Source organism: Polypterus senegalus, chromosome 5 (assembly GCF_016835505.1).
Source record: "Polypterus senegalus isolate Bchr_013 chromosome 5, ASM1683550v1, whole genome shotgun sequence".
NCBI lineage: Eukaryota > Metazoa > Chordata > Cladistia > Polypteriformes > Polypteridae > Polypterus > Polypterus senegalus.
The window spans coordinates 34,554,274-34,574,066 of NC_053158.1; the positions used below are offsets into that span (position 1 = coordinate 34,554,274).

Consider the following 19,793-nt stretch of genomic DNA (forward strand, 5'->3'; position numbering starts at 1 on the left):
TGATTATGTACATGCCTGTATGCATTTTTCTTGTTTATTTTTTATTGTCTGTCTGTAGGCATTGTAGGCAGGCAGTGTGGTGTAGTGGTTAAGGCTTTCGACTTCAGACCCTGAGATAGTGGGTTCAAGTTCAATGACACTGTGGGACCCTGATCAAGTGAATTGACCTGCCTGTGCTCCAATTGGAAAACCAAAAGAAATGTAACCAATTGTATCATAAATATTATAAGTCACCTTGGATTAAGGTGTCAGCCAAAGAAGTAAATGTAACAATGTGATGTACAAATGAACAAGACTGTATTTTTATTTTTTTGTGACATTCCTGTACAGTAATCTCCATAAGGTGCTTTAAGTACTGAACTTTACTACTGTTTTTATAATCTGGGCAAAAACAGGTGACGTGATTGATTTGCTAAGGATCATATTGGGAGTCGGAGACTGAAATTTATTGGGTAGTCATGTGGTTTACAGCAACTTTTAACTACTATGCCATACTGCATGGAAGTCATTGCTGACATATATGCTGCCTTAAAACAATTTTTTTACACTAGACATACATTTGCCATCCATCTGTTCATCTATTTATATTATTTTTTGTCTTTTTTATGTGTTGAAATTGTTTAGTTTTTTCAAAAATATTAAGATGCAATTAATGTTCTTTGAGATTACTTTACTTTCTCCAGGAACAGGACGTTCTAAATTTAAAAAAAAAAAAAAAAAGATAATTTTTGAAAGTATAAAATTTGTTAGGTGCAGGGCGTTTTTTTTTTTAATATAAAGTTTGCTTTCATTTTAAACATAGACCTTCTGAACAAAACCTAGTGTTCAGCTGTAATTTGTATTTTACTTTTCTGTCTGTATTCTCTGTTGTATGATTCCCTGTTGAGAAAAGTAAAAACTTGTTTGATGCTTGCATGATCTCTTTTTCTTATTGCTCTTGTAAGGATTTACCATTCAACTTTAAAATAACATTGTCAAACTGAAAAGGTTGCATTGACACCCTGTTTTCTTTTTTGTCATAAAATGTACAGAATGTTTTTAGCAGTATGCAAAATGAAGGCCTCAGTAATTGGTTTCTTTGTATCAAACAAAGTGTTCATATAGGTTTTCATTCACAAATGCATCTGACATTCAAGATTGTCTACGATGGCATTCTCTTCTGTAAATGACTACTTTATGAATTGTTCGGTACAAGTTGTTTAGATATATTAGTGAAGTGCTACTGTCTAGAGCACCCTGCTTAGAACCTGCACGTTATCATAGCATAAAGTAGAAGCTGAACAATAATAAACTCGGTTCCTAGGACTGTGGCACCTCCTTGGTCTGCTGTCACGAGAGCCACATCTGTTGGCTCTCAATATGCATCTAACAGACCGCTATTGTGTGCCAGTTGAATAGAGATGTCTGTCCCTGATGCATGCTTGTGCCTCTTATCTTGACACTACAGTTTACTTTCATAATTTTTGAGTTGAGGTATTGAAAAAGATCTCCTTCATACTAAGTGGTGTTATTTATGTATTTTGTTTTCTTTAGATTGGTAACAACCAACTGAAGACTCATCTTTGTGACTGGATGAAAAAGGTAAAGTGCAAGCATATCATTTTTTTTAATTTAGTGTCTCTTTTTATGAATTTTACTGGAAGTCTGAATCATAAATAGATGTCAGCATCTAAAGAAAAAGTCCTCTTTTGTCCTGTCCTTGTGTTTAGTAGAATTGTAATGAGAGGTTCGGCTAGTTTACAGGAGACTGTATATAGAAAAATGTCCTAAGGTCTATGGTCTGGATGTAGCTGTTGTATGTTCGTTATTTCCAGGTTCTTCGGTTACTGCTCTGTTTTATGTACTAATTGTACACACTTACCACATAGCTTTTAAAACATTGTAAATTATCTAAAGAAAATCTTAAGTGATCAAATTACAGCATCTTTAAAATATTGTAATTTAAAAGTACGATACATCTCCATACTTACTTGAAGCACCCACCAACCTAAGTTTGCGAGATTACTATAACTAACACTAATATAATAATTTTCTCATTGATATTTTCATTTGACTGAAATTTGGTTTTCCAAGTATATTATATTTAAAGCGACCAATGGACTTTTTCTTCTTTTTTTTTTACAAAAAATAATTATTTTTTTGGCCATTTCTATCACTCATGATCAAAGCAAGTTATAAATAATTTTAAATAAAAAGTGTTACTTTACAAATTTAAATATAACATTCTGAACTGGCAGATGATTGTTGGAAAAAAATGATATTAATTAAGGTAAAAGTAAATTTGGCCATCATTGGTCAGCGCATAAGAAGCCTTCGTTACATTTTTTGTTGTAATGTATTTTTAACACTTTAATTTTACAACATACACATTCTGGTGTTCTGAATATCAATTACTTTTTAATTTTTTCTTCCACCATTTATCCTCAGATTTATGATTCCCCTACTGAGAAAATTTGTCTTAATATTTATTCTTGAAGGACGTCTATTTCACCTAATGATCACCATTTGTGATGTATATTTAAATAATGGACAGACTTTTACATTTTCTAGTAGTTTTACCACAGAATAAACCGATATCTTGGGTAAATAGTATGCTATATTTTTCAGGTTTGTCTGTTCTCTCCCCCCCTTACTCCAATATTACATAACTGGTCCCTGCATAATTTGTGATGTGCTGATTATTGAATAATTGCTGAATGTAATTTTGTTTTTCTGGGACTGTAAGAATATTCTACATATGTTTACTGTTAAAAGTCACATCAAAGCCAGTTTTATGGACCTACCTGTATATAAGGAAGCCAACAGCTGTGATTGTGCATAAACCATAGTATGTTAATGAAATTGAAAGTTAAGTTGGTAAGAGGACCATCGTATACCAACTTCCTTTTCAACTTGAGGCAATTATTGTAAGGTTTTTGTCATCACTGAGGATGACAATTGGAAGTCGTTTGATATTTAAGTCAGTCTTAAGGTTCTTTGTTCTTCTTGTATGTAAACCTGCCCTGTTTTCTGCCTGACTCTGACCACAAATAAGTCGGCTTCACGTCAGAAGAAAAATGTTAAATAGTTCTGTACATGAGATCTACACACAGATGTGATATTGTGCCCTTGAAGATGTGGAGTACACTAAACAGCATAGGATGCTTGGTTCAGTCTTTACTAGTGACAAATTGTGTTACCGTGATCTTGTAATCTAATTGTAAATTCATGTGAACAGGAAGATTTAAATAGGGATTTGTACGTGTCTGTATAAGCAGGGATTTGCCAGATAACCAAGGCATTTTTAGTGTCATTTGTAAAAGTTTGGCTTGTAACACCTTATGGTTGAAAGTTTCCTGTTCACTTGTATGCAGTTATTTCTTTGGCAAGTTCATATGATATATCTGTACTGATGAAATTACCAGCATAACCTTTCATATGAAGTCGTCAGGATCAAATCAGGTTCTTTAGAGATTTATTCATTGATTAGGCAAGTTTGATCATTGAAGTGTATTTTATAATGGAGATATTACTTTTTGGTTTTTACCTATACATCCACTAGAAAGTAGTTATTTTATGCGTCGTTACCTATTACTCTCTCAAAAATTCTGTGTATTAAGCTTGGAATTGATCTGCCACAGGTCGCGAATTAGAAGGCTTAAATGGGGTCACGTTAATGATGGAGACATGCTCTCCAGGGATGGACTAATGCATGATAGTAACTGGAATCCAAACTTGCATTGCCCAATGAAAACCATGGTAGTGTTGTGGTAAACTGAAAATGTAATAATGTAATAAAATAAACAAGCCAAAATGAAAATGAATTCAGCACTATTTGAATCCTAATTAAGAGCAAAATAAAAATTTATTGAACCAAGTTAAAATTTAAGTTACTGACATTCATAACAAGAATGAGCTGGATTAGGATGTGGATGTTCTTCAATGAGACTCTTGCTCCACACTTCTCACTGGTTTAGCTGATTCTGCAGAAAGTCAAATTATGGGTAAGCTAGGAGTAGCATGTCTAATGGTTAGGAAATCTTACACATTGGCTCACAGCCTATTGAAACAGCACTGGATGTATAGTGTTCTTGTTAGAGCTATTCACTCCAAATGACTGTATTAAATAAATACTTGGCATTTGTTTTTCAGAGTTCTTCCTTTTTAACCAGAGTTTTTAGTATGATCTTGTATACTGTAGATTTACATCTTTTAGCATCATCATTTTTCTATAACATTGTTTCATATACACACAAAGTCAATATAGCAAGTAACAATACTTTTTCCTGCCCTTTTCTGCTCATTTACAACACTGGGTCCTTTGCATATAATCACTTTCTTTCTTATGCTCTTGCACACTTCTTATCTCTCTCTTGTTTGACAAAAGGTTAGCCTAAACATCCTGAAGACTAAATGAGTTTCTACTTCCTCTTAACCCTAAATGCCACTAAAGTTTGACTTTACAAATTTCAAAATGAGTTCAACAGGGTCTGCCTTCTTGTCGGCAGACTATAATGGAAATTTTCTCTAGCCTAGTGTGGGTTGCCTTTCTTAAAACTCTTTCTAACCAGCAGGAGTATATTTTCCAAAATATCCACTTGGTTCTCGGTTTTAAAAATTCCTAATGAGTGTGCCCTGACTACCTCACACTTAGTCATCTCATTATTTGTAAGTATTTTTATTTTCACAGAAATTATCGATTAAACAATTGATTTTTATTAAATGTACCAGAGTTAGAACAAAAAATCAAAAATGTTGTTCGTTCCTAGAGAATTTTTTTTTATACATGGAAATGGATGGTAAAAAACCTGAAAGTGTTGCCATTTTCAGAAAAATATCACGTGATTATAATTGTCACTGATACTCCATACTGCTATTATAAAACTAAATTTGTGCAATGTGGTAGTGTAAGCTGTTCTCCTTTACAACACTCAATATTCTCTGCTTTGACTCGTTACAACAGTACAGTTTTCATGACAACAAGCTGTCCCCTATATTCATAGGCATCTGTGTGGGAAAATGAACATGTAAATGCAGTTTGGTTTTGTGTCTGGGAAGGGGAAAACAGATGTGATTTTTTTTTTTTTTGTTGTCAGGCAAATGAAGGAAAAGCATCAGGCGAAGGTAAAGAATCTACATAATTAATTTCTATATCTGGAGAAGGTGTTAGGCAGTGTGCTGCAAAAAGTTAGGAAAGGGTCTGTGAAGTAATAGTTATTTTCTGAGATGATGAAAAGGCACAAGGAAGTACAAACAGTAGTCATGGTATCCAATGAAGATAGTGAGCATTTTGAAATTAATATGAGGCTCCATTAAGTATTTTTATTCATTAACTGAAGTGGATCCAGTCCCAACCAGTACTTCCAGGAATGCATACTCGGAGAAGTATGAAAAGGATTGTTGACCTAAGGTTCTCTAATAAGAATTTAGTAAAGTTATGTTTGTTATGAGAGATCCACGAATCACAAAAATCTACCTTATTAAAAGGACAAGTGTGTGTGTGTCCTTACAGTTCACAAACATTTTTATTAATGAAATGTATTGCATTTGACATTCTAATAAGTGGTGCATCACAGACATTAACACTGCTTTCACGAATCCCATACCAATTGGCTTATAACTGAGATGCATTGCTTGGTGTACTGCAAACATTAACACTGAGGTCTAAGTTGATTACTCAGGTTTCAACCCATCTTAGATGGGTAGTACACTTAGTACGTGATAAATAGTAAAATTACATTCTAATTCAGATCATGCTGAGTTTCTTTCCCAGTCATGCCCCACTATATATTTATCTTTACTGATCTGAATATATAATACAGTACCATCAGGTAGGACGCGAAAGTCAGTAGGTGGTAAAATTTCACGCAGTTGTACTTTTTATGTAATGGAACAATATTGGTTAACCTCCAGTCACTGGGAATTGTTGCTGCCACAAAAAAAGTAGAAGGCAAAGGTTTATAATCTAGACAGTTTAAGTTCACATTTATACAATTAAATTATTAAAGACCAGTGACTGTAGTACAATATGAAGAAAAACAAAAAGTACAGTATGAGCAACAAAGTCTGCTTCATATATTAAAAGCAGCACATTCAACCGCAGCTTTTATTGACAGGTCACATGATATTCAGCAGTCTCTCAAAGTGGTAACTACAATATTTCTTACTGACATTGTCACTAATGACAACATGGAAGGATAAAAATTGTTGGCTTTCTCTATTCTTCTGCATTTTTTTTTTAATCTTGAGAATTTAGTAAATTGAAAACTTGTTTATATTTTCTCTGAGTTGCTTGCAGCTTTTGATTAAGTTGTGTATTTTAACCTACCCTTAACATTTCATATCTCCAAGTTGCCTAAGTTTTCATAGTTAGTGGACATAAACTGGTTTTGATCTTTAGATGCTGTATAAAAATGTTTCATTCAAAAGAAGATTTTTTCCCCTTTATCTCATTCCTGGCTTGAAGCCCATTATCTTGTATATTGTTGACAGTTCTTTTTTTGTGCTTTAATGCTGACTTGGAGACATTTGTAAAGTACGTGTACTGGATCATTATGCAAAAAAAAGTCAGTTTTTGCATTACTTCATCTGGTAAACCTAGCTATTCCAGACGTACTTTTGCCTGCTCTCTCCATGATAGATCAGACCCCGTGTGAAAAAATTGTACATGGTCATAACCAAATAACCAAAAACATTAGAATTTCATGTAATATTTGTTTCTTTTTTTTCATAGTGTCACAGAAATCAGTCTTAATATGTAAAGAGTACAGTACATGCTGCGATTAAAAAAAAAAAAAAGTCTTATGCCTATAAATTAGTCTACGTGACCATCATCATCAGGTCCTTCCATGAAAATATGATGATTTATGTTAGGTAGAATGCCCAGAGGGGACTGGGCGGTCTCTTGGTCTGGAACCCCTACAGATTTTATTTTTTCTCCAGCTTTTGGAGTTTTTTTTTGTTTTTCTGTCCACCCTGGCCATCGGACCTTACTCTTATTCTATGTTAATTAATGTTGACTTATGTTTATTTTTTATTGTGTCTTCTATTTTTCTATTCATTTTGTAAAGCACTTTGAGCTACATTTTTTGTATGAATATGTGCTATATAAATAAATGTTCATTCATTCATTCATTCAATTACTCTATTTCAAGCATGCTTTTTATGTATAAAGTCTGACAAAAAAATAAAACATTATTATGTAAAATCATCCATGCTAAACTTTTACAAGTTCTTATTGCCTTTTTCTATTCTGTTTAAATGTTTCTGTACAGTATGTGTTTCTTTGCTTATCTTGGATATGTTGAATATTCCTGGTTTATTTGGAATAAGAGTGCATCTCTCTCTCTGATTGTCTACTCTCTAATTTTCTACTTTTGTATGCAGTGACATGCTTTTCTCTTCTAATTAGTAAACTGATTCTTATTTTTCATCATTTGACCTGGGGAATTTATCATCAGTAAAGTGATGGATACCAGTTAGCGTGCATACTTCTCAGAATGATTATCATGTACTGCGCTGTTGAGTTATGAATATCCACCAGAGGGCAGTGCAACGTAAGGAGTGTATTCTATGCTTTGTTTCAAACATGGGAGCTTGCCTTGGATAGCCTTCCCAGTTCTTCTGGTACAGTATATGTCATTCTGCCTCCTTTTGCCATCTGTTATAAATCAAAAATGAGCTTGAATATTACTTTTTACAGTTTAATTTGTCATTACAAATTTGCTCATAGTTTATCTCGTATTTATTTTTATATTTTGCAGTTTACTTTTATAAATTCCAATTGGCAGTCCGAGAAGACATCTGTTTTTCATTCAGCCATTTATTTTCTTTGCAACACATTCTATTTTATAGATCATCTATCACTTGTTTTAGTAGAGAGGGTTATTTAGAAGTGCAGACAATCAAAATGCACCTTCATTTTAGGGTCTATATTACAGGGCACAAGTACACTGGTTCTAAAACAATTTAATAACTTTACTCATGGTTTTCATAATAAAAAAAAAATTAAAAAAGCATGTTTTTTATATTTTTATTATTTAAAGGAACGTTTTTACTCCCGATGTTACTGTTGCTGGGTTGTGAAAAGTCACATCTTAACCTGACACAAACCAGACTTGAATGGGAGCAAGGAGTTATCTTATAAAAGGTAGAAGAGCTCCATTCAGATAGCAGCAGCCTGCAGGGATACCCTGCCAGCTCTGAAATATTAGTTAAAATGTGTAAAACTTGAAATAGTTTATCTACATTTTTATAGTATGTGTCCCTTTTTTCCAGTGTTTCAGGTCACCCTTATTTAGGTTATCAAAGATACCAATACATTATTTGAAACTTAATTTTTCCTTGTTTGCTTTATGATTAGATCTAGTATTTTTTCCTACTGTCAGACAGGTTTTTCTTTTTGAAGGATTTATACCACCTGTCAGTTGTAACTGTGGTGTAGCACAATAGTGATAGCAAAGAATTTGTCCCAAATATGCAAATTATGCTTTTATTTTTTACTTGGCTATTTTAGCAATTCAGTTCTTTGAGCCTTTCATTATATATTTATTTGTAGTAAATAAACAATGCCTTATCTTTTCCTTTGCCAAAGCTAACAGCCCCCACTTGTTCTTTGCAGGAAGTATTTTTTATTTTATCCTGCTAATATGCCTAGTCATGCTGTTTTTCACTCCATAAATATATATATGCATATTTAATCTCATTTCAAGCATTACTTACATTATTTTGTATGTTTTAAATTACCATATGATGGTGCTATACGGTTTATAAATGCAGTTATAGACAAAATTCATTAAGTGTACGTACAATGGTTGGTAGATGATTTATTACATTTTTATTGTCAGGTAAGGAAGGTTCATGTTGCATTGCGATGGAGTGGGACACTTGTACAGGTCATTTTGAAAAATAACGTGTACACATTAAGTGAGATAGGTGTGTGGGTATGTGTTTGTAATTTGAGCTTAATATGGGTTCATCATTACTTGAGAGAATAAGTGCCCAGGCTTGTATAAATCATGGACTTTATTGACATTAAATTTGAACTCCATTAGCATCAAATCCACTAACAAGGAAAAAAAAATTCAGTTTGTTTGTGTGCCATCCCCCAACAAACTGTCTGTCTAGGGCTTGTCAGAACTTAAAATTGTCTTGGCTTTTTTAGACACCAGTGCCTTGTGCACCTTGCTAATAGGTGTTAGTAGTGGAGTGGCTGATCTGGCTGCAAGAAAAAGACAAATATCTAGTTATTTCTTATAAGGAGAAAATGTTAAACGTTCATCCCCTTTTTTGTGTACTCCATTCTATGAGTTTTCACCCTTCTGAAAACTTTAAAATTCATCCTAGTCTTGGTTCGCACTGAACAATATAGTCACTGCATAGAGAATGTTACATTTGTTCCAGTATCTTATTTAAGCTAGATATCTCCATAGCGGTATGTGGTAGCTCTTGGCCTTTAGTTACCCTTACAGTGTCAGTCCTTCAGGGCAGCTAACCAGTGGTCTGTATGATCGAAGGAACATCATCTTCCTTTTTGTTCACTCCTGGAATTTTGTGTCACCCCACCAAGCTGCTTCTTCCTCCAACATATACTAGTTCCCCAAACTTTTGTCTCCCTAGGTCAGTGAGCAAATACACATGACTTGCTGTCCCCTACATTTCCACACAAGCATAAGCAGGACCTTCTGAGAGTATCTCTCAAATTTTATTAGTGTTTAATTGAGGCAGTCTGCAACACATTAATCTTTTAATGTAGATCTTGTTTTATTTTGTATGTTCCCAATTGTCTAAACGCTGATTCTAATGATGCTAGAATTGTTACTTGGTCAAATACTGAAACTGCTAAAAGAAAAATGCTATAATTGTTTTGATTCATTTAATGATTCATACAGGTGTAATTAAATTTTGGTTGTGGTGTTCAGGTACCAGAAAATGATATACTATATGTCCTGGGGGAATTACTGTATAATGCTAATAACACTGGCAGCTGCTGGCCAGTGGAATTTCAGTCTGCTTGTCAAATATTTTTGTTAAACAGCTAAATCTTTTATTCTGATGGCAATAAATGTGAAAGGAGATGTTCAAGCTTAGTTATGTTAACTTTTTGTAATACTGCACTACCAAGTAAAATGGTCAAATAAAACAAGTTTGAAATGTTTAAAATTGTAAACACTTTGTATTAGTTATGAAAGGCCTGAATTATATCCACGAAAGTGGTTTTGGAGTGTAATGTTTTTTTTGTTTTTTTTTAATTTTATTTTATTGAAATCACACAACATTCCATATAAATAGATACATTTTTATAAAAATAGGATCAAAAACAAATCGACCTCCACCCCCTGTCTTTTGTATTAATTTATTTTGTCACAAAGAATCTTAATGCCCAGTACAAATCGGTCTGCTGATTTGAATTCTTTGTTGGCAGTAGTGAGTGAGTAACAGTAGGTGACTCCTTGCAGGCTTGACACTTGACTGTAAGAATCTGGAAATTTGTTAAAAAAAAAAAAAAGTACCAAGCCAGTTAATTATGTCTAGCCATCATGATTTCTTATAATTGAGGTCTGACTTCAAGACTTTCCATTTCTCTGACCATCATCAATTCCCTTCCAATAGGATAACAGTATTTATGTTCAATTTGAAGAAAGTTGTGTCTGTTGTTCAGAAAAATATTAAAAGGATGAAATACTGCTGTGATGGAACATTTAAAATTTACACAAATCAAAGGTAAAATAACTCCTGCCTGCATGTCTACAGTATTAGTTGATTTCCTTCTGATATGAAGCTGTAGGTCAAGCCATTGCTTGTTCCTCTTCTTTCACATTCTTTTAAAGTGAAGCTCCTAAAAAGGGAAGGAAAAAAGAGCTTGTTGTATGATCCCGATCCCCCAATCCCCCTCATAGGTCAGTTGTATTTTTCCCTGCTAACAATTTAAAGGAAAAAGGGCTACTTTTAAGTGTTTTGGTCATTGTCTTAGAATTAGAATGGCACTAATTGCTACTCCATTGTATATCAGTACACTGAATTGCAAAACAAACTGGTAAAACAAAATTGAACTTATTAACCTTACTAACCTTTATTTTATTTTGTGTTTTTACTTTCAGAGTATGCCATCAGTTAAATTTCTGTTAAATAGTTGATTCACTAACAAACTCATGTGAGTAAGAGCCTTTCCTGATTGAAAGTAACATTTTGTTGGCAACCTTTGCTTTTATAAATTGACCATTTGCTTTGTGAATTAAGAGCAACAAATGCCTCAAATTTATTGGTACAGTCAAAAGTTAGTAAGAAAGCCATGCCTATCCTGTTGCACATTTACCATCTTCTTAATTAAAATTTTCATGCTAAAGGTTCAGATTTGTAAAAGGTTTTAAAAAAAAATGTATTCACAGTAGTATTAGCATTATTACTTTTTAAAGACTCCAGGTTGGCGTAGGTGGAGGCTGAATTTTGATGAAGGCTAAATGACATACACTAATGTAAGACTTAAGCATACCAGTTCTTTCATCAGATTATAGCAATACTGTACATCTATTTTTTCCTTATTCTTTTTAATTCTTAGTTTATGTACTGCATTCGTGAGAGAATATGTGTATGAAGGTACAGTATATCCCTGCACCAAATATTTTCTTTTTCTATAAGGCTAATAAAGTGTAACTAGATCTGTGAGTTAGTTCCATTCTGTCAGATCTTTCTTGTTCTCCATTACAGAATTCTCTTCACTGTATGATGATTCTACATTCTATGTAAACTTCGTGGTAGCTCATTTTTGTCAAAAGATTTAAGGTATTTCTTATTAGAAAAGAATACACTTGTAATTGATTCTTGTACAGAAGGTGCTAGTATATGATTAATGGTGCTCCAAAATGTTTTTTTATGAACATAAATTAAATAAAAATGTGGCAAAGCAAAATAGTACAATACAAAAGAAACAACAATATAGTGTTTCTGTAGGGTTGAACAGAAACCACACTTTCATGTAAATGAAGGTTCTGTACTGTGCAGTTTATTGCACCAAAGTATGTGCTGTGCCCTGCAATAAGTGTTAATACCAAAATACAAATAAATGTCACTTTTTACAGTGATTAAACTGGACATATCTTTATTTGGAGTATCCCCCTAGCTCTGAAGGAAAAATATCTACAAGCTTATATTATCTTTTTATACAGTATATATAATACGCTACCGTGGCTGTTCATTTGTCTGTCCAGGAATTTAAATCACCTGTAGCTTGCAAACCGTTTGAACTATTGACCTGAAATTTGGTACACGTATGCTATGTGACATCTACTATCTGCTTTTGGAGTGATGATTGACCTCCACGGTTATTCCTGTTTTTATTTTTATTTTATTTTAGAAACAACTCTCGGCAGCGGCGGCACATGCGTACAGACACCGTTCTCATCCCTACCACCTTCTCTGTCACTTCCCCTACCTCTTCATGTCTTAAATCATTTTTGAGGCAGATTCAAGACTTAAGTGCCAGCTGAAGTGAAAAATTAAAGAAAACTAACTAAGCAATTGCAACACAAACACTGACTTAATCGCTTTTAACGCAAAAAGATGCCAATGAAAGAAGTGGGCCGTTAGGGTGGAGAAAAGAAGAGCTGCTCAGGAAGCAGCAAGTGCATCAACCTCTGAGCAAACGAATGCTAAACGTTCAGATAAAGAGTATGAAAACTATTGCGCCGCTACTGGTACTATATAAACTGCCAAAGAACACACTTTTTAAAATGTAAAACAACATTACAGCTGAAGGCCTAGAAATTGCAAAACATTCTTGTTGCAGAAAGGAAAATGGGGTGTGTGAAGAATTGTATCTCTTTTTAGACTTTAATTAAATGAGAAAAATAGGGTAGGTATAATGCCCTGTTGCTGTTTTTGTATTGTCTTGATGGGCTAGCGCATCAATGTTGTTTTTAAGTAATCAAAGCCATTCAGCCTATGGACCTTTTTACAGTAAAGCCTCCTGGTCACAGCTAAATAAGAAGCCAGAAAGAGAACTTGGTGACAACAAGAAACTTCACTCACTACTTTTATTCCAGAGACTCCCTTTTCTGACAATGTGATAATGATAACACTCTTCTTTCAACAGCATTAAAACAAATCTCAGTATTTTTTTTCCTGTCTAATAGTTTAATTAGTCCTTTTATGTCTGTTTGAATGCAGGTGGGCATTTTTATACTAGGCCTTCGGCTCGAGCTACAGTATAATTAAACCTGGATTAAGACCCCCACAGGCCCCTAGGTGAATTAGCTCCTTATTAGGGAGTTATTCACATTAACAATGCAGTGAGTGGACACCCTGTAGTTTTAATGTTGCATGTATTTCGCATAGAGACTCGACAGTTTCATCAAGCTGCAGAGAGAGCTGATCATTTCATCAGACGGGGGCTGGAGGACACGGGAGGGTGGATTAGAGAAAATCTACAGTGTAAATGTCGAGAAAAATCATACGATTAAACAGTCTATGCTTAAAATGCAAAGAATTTCCCCCTTGTTTGTTTAATGCTAAAGTTTTTTTAGTTTGCTTATCAGGAAATTTACAAGGTTTTGGATAATAAAGGGACACATTCATTTCTATATGCAAATTAATAATAAGGTAAGTTTTTGCAAAAGTATGAATCTTGAGGTCTTGAGTCATGTTTTCCTCTACAGTCTGTTGTTAACAAGAGAATGGGCCATTACACATGATGAGAAACGCATATCCTGATGTCTGGAAGACATTACTGGCCTAGCATAGATAACACTTTACAAAACTTGACAATTTCATGTTAACAATTTTTTGTGTGTGGAAAATAACTTCCAAATACATGTTGTTACTTTAGAGAGAAGGGTACAAAACATCCATCTGTCCATTATTACTACCCACTATTATGATAGTTTAAATTTGATATAATCTAAGGTTCTTGTTTTTGTGTACTGTAAAACAGGCATGTCAAACACGCGGCCTGCAACAGAAATCTGTGTGGCCCGCATGACAGATCCTAGTTGGCACTGAACTTGTACAAAATGATCACTATCGTTTGTGATTGAATCATTCTGCATCTTCAGCGTTACTTATTGACTTTTTTTACTTCTGCCTTCTGACAAAAGCGTGTTTTCCCATGGCATTATGGTACCGGAAACGTCATCTGCTAGTATAGCCACGAGCATTGACCAAAGTTAATGAGCCGCAACGTCACAACTGAAGTGCTAGACTGCAGCAGCGGGCAGCAGGGACGGCCTTAGGCATGTGCAAACTGTGCACCTGCACAGGGCCGCCAAATCCCAGGGGTCGGCCACGCCAATATGTATTGAATATAGAAAGAGAAACAGAAAGAGAAAGTAACAACACGGCTGACAGCAATGTGGTTGAAAAACATTGTGTTTCTTGTTAATTAGTACGCTGTATTTACTAATGTCGCTAGAGTTGGAGCAGTAAGCTATATGTAGTATGATAATGTTCTGCCGTAATGAGAATATCATGGGCCCCCACTTGATTTTCAAGTTACGGACACGCACATATAGAAGCGTGTCATGAGCACGAGGCGGCTATGCAGTGTCCGCAACGGACGTGGCCATCTGCTGTGCGTAAGATACCATATTGACATTGGCGGGCAAAGGGGCCATTGATTCTTTCTCTGCCCAGGGCCACCACGAGCCTAGAGCCGCCCCTGCTAGGCTACACTACTGGCTGGGCTGCTGAGACTGGCCACTTGGCAGAACTAACCATCACAAGCACTAATAGCTCGCATATTTTCACGTTTTTTTGCTCTAGTTTGATGTAATTTTGTGCTAGTATTGTAACGAACAGTGCAGACTACAGCTGAAGATCTGAAGTGGACACGAGAAGTTGGTGAGTTGTTTATTAACATATTTTTGTGATTTTGAGTTTGTAAAATTAGTGTAGGTCAGGTGGCTTTTTGCATATCGGCTTATTTTACAATATAAACTTTGAAGTAAACTTAGTAAAGTAAAATTTGGTTTTTGGAGGATTTGTTTTTCAACTTGAATTACTGAGCAATGAATTCAGTGAGCGTTTTTGTGATTTCAGTTCACACGAACAGGACTTTGCGCTGTTCTGTTACAACGTTGAGAATGTGCCTGAGAATATCCAAATGGAATTGATTGAACTGCAGTTAGATTCTAGCCTGAAGGCAAAATACAATGAAGTTGGTGTGCCAGGCTTGTATGCTTACCTGCCACCCTCGTATGTGCAGATCCATAAGTTGGCATCGAGAGTACTGTCTATGTTCGGAAGCACTTACCTTTGTGAGCAATTGCTTTCGTTAATGAAAACTACCAAAACCCCACATCACTGAAGACTTACTGCCGAGCACCTTTCATCCTTCTATATAAAAGCGGTCGGGATTGTCCTTCCGTCTCATGAGTGCTACGCATGCGTGGAGTTTCACACACGCCCCGTCCATTTTGCAATGCACGATGGGATTTGTAGTTTCGTTTTTCCAGGTAAAAGATGATTTTCTACTCCAGACTGTGCGATATCTTCTTCTTCTTTCTTACTATATAAAAGCAGTCGGGATTGTCCTTCCGTCCCGTGAGTGGAAAGCGTAGCGGTACTCCGCTTATCTCAGACTTACTACTTGCAGCTTGCGGTACGAAGCAACATGATGTGAGCAGAGTTCTGGTGCTCCCATCGTTCCCTTACTTTTGTGCGTGATGTGCTGGAAAAATAGACAAAATTATGTCTCTGGAAATAATTAATGTTGATGGAGTACAAATGCCTCACCGCGTAGTAAATATCAGGGGGGTTCAAAAGGGTGACCTCAATATAGAAAAAAAGTTTACATTTCATCACAAAAATAACAGAAACTACGAGTATTAAAGTAATACCGCTCAAATGCAATATAACCAAATTAATGAGTTTGTATAAAATATCAAATTGATCTGCATATTGAATTGCCTTAAGAAGTGGTCAACTTAAAAGTCGTTGCCTTAAAAGGTGGGTCAGCCTAGTCCCTCATAAGTTGCAGCTGCACAAGATTTCAAGCCTGATATTGACGAACTGGTTACCAACAAGAGATGCCAAGTGTCGGGACAAAAGAAATAGATCTCACACTGTAAGACTCCTATATAAGCAATGAATATAATATAATGAATATAATATAATAATATAAGGACCTAGCTAAGAGGCTAAGACTGTAATTATACGCTGTTGTATGGAGAGTGTATGGAAACTTTAAACTTTAAGTGTTACATTTTTTTTAACTTTTCAGTATTGGAAAGAAAGCTACAGTAACTTAGTATAATAGTATTTGTTGCAGTGTGGCCTGATGATGCACATACGGCAGTCGAAGCGGCCCACCAATGGTAGTGAGTTTGACATGCATGCTGGCAGTTCTCTGTGTACTTGGAATTGCTGTGATATTAATGAACTGTATAAATATCATAATCGTCATGAATACTTAATTCTAGATTAAATATTTTTTAAATTAATATTATAATTATTGTACTGTTGAATTGAATCTAAGTTATTACTAACAATTCTGAATATCTCAAGTGAGCATTACAAAGGACTTCATTTTGCCTTTTTTATATAATTAGTTAAAGAACTAAGTGGAATACTTAAGAATAATATTCACCCATCAATAATCAATCCTGCTAATTGTTGTAGGGAATGGGACATTTTCCAGCAGCACTGGAATGAAGGCAGGATCCAGCTCAGGAGAGGGTGTCTGTGCATTGCACTACCTTCTCTAGTACCTTTTTTTTAATACAGTCATGTGTAAATAACATTTATGCAATAAAAGATAATGTAGAAAGAACAAGAAAAAAATCAATTTAAACCTAGAGTCACCTCTGAATTAGACTTTTTTTTTTCCAAACCACACAAACCAAATTTTAAAAAGTAGCCACAAAAGCAACAATTTGTGCATTATATTATTGTATTTATTTTCAACAATGCTGTTGAAAAAGGGCGATACCAGGATTTTCTTATATGCACAGACTTCTCTAACATAAACATGAACTTAGTTAACTAATGAAGTCGGTCCATCTTTTGCTAATGACTTGCCGAACATGCTGGTGCCTGGTCTGTCTCAGTTGGCATCAGATCATTGTGATATCTCTGACACTATCATCAACTGAGAAAATCCAACAAAATAGGTTTAAAGGGCATTAAAAAAGTGAGAGACTCACAACCACAGTAATTTGGCTATAAGCTGCCTAAACTGAAATGGCGACACCTTAATTTAGAATCGCACAGCTTTGAAATGAAAAAGGACAAGCCACAGTAACACAGTTACTTGTTCTGTCCACACCAATATTCTGTGCCTCCTTGAAGCATTGATATTATATTGTTAACATCTTTTTTATGAAGTAAAAGGAGAATGCGTAAGCCTTCTTGGTGGCTTTTTCAAATTTAGCACAGTCCTCCTCTGCAATACGTGAAAATCAAAATGTGGTGTAGTGTCTTGTGAACGATGCATTCCTGATATTGATCTCCTTTTTTTATTCTCAGATTACTGTAGCTAACTTTTAAAGGAGGAAATGGTACTGGACTTTTCTTACAGTTTCCCTGGCAAATGCTGCTTCGCTTCAGCTAGAAAAAGCTTGAACCATAAGTGAAAATTTGTGATTTTGTGAAAAAAAAACAAACAAAAAAACAAGCAGTAATGACCCACCAGCCCCATCACTAAACTGTACATTTCACATAGCATATGTGCTTAAACAGACAAGGGTACAGAACACTGCACATCCAACTGGTCCAGCCTCATCAGCCAAAAACAGGTTTACAGCACCAGGCACAAAGACAGTTTTACATACTGCGAGAAGCAAGATGTATAGATAAGTAAATAAATTGAGCATGTCATAGAAATTTTGAAAGAACAATGTTTTAAAAGATAAAGCTTAGGGTTGTTATAAACATTTTAATAATAAGCTGAATTACTAAGGAAGGCATATTAAATACTTTGCTGTACCCCAATGAATCTTAAAATATCATTCTTTTAGCTAGATTTCTTTCTAAATTATTTCAGAATTCATTTAAATTAGTATCCATTTATATAGTCATTTGATACCAAAAAAGAACTGCTGTGCCATTGCTAAAATTCAGTACAGTATGAATGTATTAGGATGACTGCAATGGATCTGCCATTCTCACTGGTCTGTTCTCATTCTGTTTTCAAATACTTCACATTGCCTTTACTACATGTTTGATGATGGTCACAAGCTGAACTAACCACAACATTTATGTCCTCCAAGCCTTCTTGGGAAATTCCCAGACACTCTTGGGTCCTTTGAGAGATGTAATGCCTCCAGCTTGTCCTGCACCTCACAGTTGCCATGCCTTATACACCACCTGAAGAAGGCATCCAGGGACCCTGCTAACTACATGTTCCAACCACCTCAACTTCTTCCTCTTGATCTAGTGAAGCAACCGTTTTACAGCAGAGTCTTCCCATAGTGCTGAGCTCTTCATCCTTAAACATAAAGGGAACATAGCAACATGGCCAAAATTAAGCCCCTGTGTTGTTTGTACTTGCAGTCTCATTACTTTAGTTATCATTCAGGAATCATCACCATAGATCAAGATTGTGATTTTGATCCCTCCGATTTTAGGGGGTCCTTTCTTACATGTTTTTAAATAAAAAGAGAACCAGAGACAGTAAACAGATGTACATAACAGCATCTAATGAGGAGTCAAACGAAATGACACCTTTTATTGGCTAACTGAACAGATTGCAGTATGCAGGCTTTCTGTGTAATCTGTTCAGTTAGCCAATACAATTTGTCTTGACTTCTCATTGCATCCATAATGGCTAACGCAGTACAACACCCTACTACTACATAACAGAATCTATATTTTAAAACATTCAGATCATTTACAGGTATATGTGCAATTTATAGCCCAATAGAAAAGAATATTTATATTGTTCTTTATATAAAACATGAACATTGTATGTAAAGGTACAACTCTTTCCCAAAAGAGATACTGTATGTGGCATTTTTATTTCCTTTTGTGTACTTCAATGTGCTTTACTATTCAGTTAAATAGAAGCAGAATTTATGGACAGTGTGCTTTAAGTGTTTTAATAAATAGCAATAATTTCTCTTATTAACTTATAGAAATCTGCAAATCTTTCCCCGAGTTTTAAGTAACCTTAAAATTTACATCACATACAATTATTCTTTACGAGTAGAGAATGATGTTTAATAGGAAAATGTAAAAAAAAAAAAAAAGATTAAAATTCTGTAGACAAAACAATTGTGCTTTCGATTATTAAAGGCTGTAACTTTTACAATAAATAACTTAAATTTTTTATTTAATCAATTCCTGGCCGAAGAATATTATTGTTCTCGGATGCAAGGGGAAGGAAGTACACTCGGATGATTTCCATTCTTTAAACAGAGAAGACAATTACTAGCTGCCAACACTAAAGATTTAAGGAGCTTTGAATATGGGATGGTAGTGGGTGACAGATGTGTGTGTTTTGGGATTAGCCATAACTAGAAGCATTAATGTGATTGGAAATGGGTCACTGGTCACAAAGCACTGCATAGGCTGATATGATACACTGTGCAGAGTGACAGTTTAATTGTGAAGGGTATGTTTTATATGACACACAATACATGAATACAGCTAGACCAATATTTGAATGCCACAGGTCACCTGAATGTCATTGTTGATCTAATGCAACCCCTTCATGATAGGCATATACCCAAATTTGAGAGGAATTTTTGGAGCAAGATACTGCCACAAGCCACGAAGCTAAGGCTTCTGTAATGATTCCATGGACATGACTATATATTAAACTTGATGCAGCAATCTCCATAGCCACCAGACCTTTATCCACTTCCCATTGTGGGATGCAAATT

At 34.9% G+C, this 19,793-nt stretch overlaps 1 protein-coding gene across 1 annotated transcript in view; it reads left to right on the forward strand.

Moving 5' to 3' along the window:
* Nucleotides 1-19,793, forward strand: part of mapre2 (microtubule-associated protein, RP/EB family, member 2) — a 128,354-nt gene that overhangs the window by 38,304 nt on the left and 70,257 nt on the right. Inside the window, exon 2 of the mRNA XM_039754490.1 lies at nt 1,534-1,581. The gene's annotated coding sequence lies outside the window, so the exon portion shown is untranslated. The remainder of the gene's footprint in view (nt 1-1,533; nt 1,582-19,793) is intronic.